Source organism: Schistocerca nitens, chromosome 2 (genome assembly GCF_023898315.1).
Source record: "Schistocerca nitens isolate TAMUIC-IGC-003100 chromosome 2, iqSchNite1.1, whole genome shotgun sequence".
NCBI lineage: Eukaryota > Metazoa > Arthropoda > Insecta > Orthoptera > Acrididae > Schistocerca > Schistocerca nitens.
Genome location: NC_064615.1, coordinates 529,937,059 through 529,939,739, shown reverse-complemented (window position 1 = coordinate 529,939,739; position 2,681 = coordinate 529,937,059).

The window sequence follows — 2,681 nt, the reverse complement described above, 5'->3', positions numbered from 1 at the left end:
GTAAAGTCTGCCGAACGAGTCGGTCACGACACATCTCCTCCGCATCGAATCCAACGATTTGGGAATTGTCTCAGCAAATCGTTTCTAGCCATCGTGTTGATACCACTTTCTGTTCCTTGTTCCTAAAGGTATTTCTTCCAATTAAGACCTAATGCTTCTTGCAGGAATGTGGTGTACGTCGTACCGTTAAGATTTCCTTCGATGAAATAGTGGCCTATAATTCTGTCCTCCAGAATCCCACACCATACATTTACCGATCATGGTTTTTGGTGTGCATCTTAAATCAGCCAATATGAATTTCAGTTGCCCATCAACGCGTGTTATGCAAATTAAGATTTCCATGGTACGTGAATGCAGCCTCGTCAGTAAATAAAATCAAATTAATAAATGTGTCATCCCTCTGAATCTCAAGCTGAGCCCATCGGTAGAATTCACCGCGACGCATACAATTCGAACCAGTTAATTTTTGGTGGCTATTGATGTAGTAAGGGTGATATATATGGCGATGCAGAACAGGAACAACACTACTCTGGCTCATGTCAGATTACCTTGCGATTTGACGCGAACTAACACAAGGATCTCGAACCACATTGGCAAGAGTACCAATATCCGTTTCCTCTATGCTTCCAATGCGTTAAAGGTCCAGTTGTTCTCATTTTATCATACACATATTTAAATGTACGACTTGCAGGGTGAGTACGTTGAGGATATCTTTCAGCGTACAAGTCTCTAGCTCTCACTAAATTTCGTTGGCATTCTCCGTTAATGAGAAGCATATCGACTAGTTCTTTGAAGGAATACATCGTTCACATTCGTGATTCGACGATGCTAGTCTTACCGTTCCTATTAGTGTTGAATTGTTGAACCGTAGAATGGTGTTTACATGTCAGTGGCACGTTAGATGGGTATGCCGTATTCGGGGGATATTTACTATTAGCACGATATACGAGAGAGAAACGTCAGAGTATGTACTTTGATAAGTGCCGAAGAAATAAGGAATACCACTCAAACCATGATAAGAAGATTGCAGCCCTGCACTGATACCAATGTTCATCAGTTCGAATACCTTCTGTAAATGGACGTTCATGCCTCCTTTTTGATCTTCGTTGACCTTCAAAGGCCCTACTGTTACACATCATCTGAATCGTCTCGAAAGCCGCTATCATAAAAGGAGTACCAAACTATAGAATCCCATTTCAAAAACAAATCTGACCTTCATATTTCTGAAGCGACCCCACATAGCAACAAAAAGCCAACGTCACATTACGGCCTCCGTTGTCCCGTGCAACATTTGTCCCACAAGCTTTTCAGCTCGTACCATATTTTCGGAGTTACTCTAACTGCCAATAGTTAGTGACTCAGCCTTATAGCATATGTGAGCTGACACTGAGGAAAACAAAATTGTAAAGGTTTCTTTCAGGATGTTGTAACTATGTACTGTTAATTTTTGGTAGTGATGAGCTAATGTTGGTGCTCGATGAACAAAGCAGTAGTCATTAGACAAAATAAAAATGCAACAATACACTAAAGCAAATTTTTATGATAAATCTTAATCGATGGCCGCAGATTTGAGATCCGGTCCCCCCGAATGACAGTCCTCTATCTTCACCAGACTGCCACTTCGCTCCGGTCCTCATTCAGAGGAATGAGAATTGAGTGGAATACAATGAGAATTGAGTGGAATACAATGTTCTGTATATTTCTTCCTGGATATTAAACGGATAATTACTCTGCATTTCTCGATTACTGTGCTGGCATAGTACAGCCCGTACTTCTTGTGTTGTGTGAGCCCTGAGGTTAATGAAATACTGAAACGGGGAGAATTGTCCATTTCTTCAAAGCCGTTGATTTTTTTTTCTTTTTACCGCTGAAATATGACACTAACAACTTCACAGATGCGTTGAGCGCTGAAAAATGAGCTGGTCGCGTGTGTAGTTTTTCATGTCGCTGAAATACGAAACACAGGCAGATAAAGCGCACTTCCTGGCGAAGCCATTTCCCCGACGACGAGATGGCTCTCCTGTTTAATATTCAGAGCTTCGAGCCGAGTGCGAGTTAAGTCAGCTGTCACCGCGTCTCGAGGCAGAAGACTCACAGTACCGGGGGATCATGCGGCAGGTCTGCGACCAAGCTTATTGAACATCCTTCATATCGCCTAGCTCACTGTGGTGACAGAGGAGAAGGACGAGTTTTCTGCACTTGAGACTATTGTTCTCACGAGCGTAAAGGCATGAATAATTTCTGATATATAAATCATAGCAGCTATTTTCCCTCTGTTTCTAGTTAAAAACTGTTTACTTCGAAGATAAGAAGTCTTCTGTCACAAATTATATATACCATATTCTCTCTCTCTCTGTCCCACACACACACACGTGTGTTTTGTGGTAGTAACAGAGTGTAGTAGTATAGTAGTTGTTTTTCAGATAATTTGCTTCTTGCATATTTCAGTCAGATAAAAACATTTTCGTACTGAAAAACCTGATAACGTAGATAGCGCAATGAAAAATTTCCCTATCTTCTGAGTGACCTGATACGAAAAAACACCATATACAAATAAATTGTAAGCCACATGTAAGGAGGCTGTTGTGCACTGAAATAAGTAATTTGTCATCTGAAAGTTCTTCGTGGGCGAGTAGTTGGACGTTAAGCACGAGAACTTGCTGTATACATTCATTACTGGA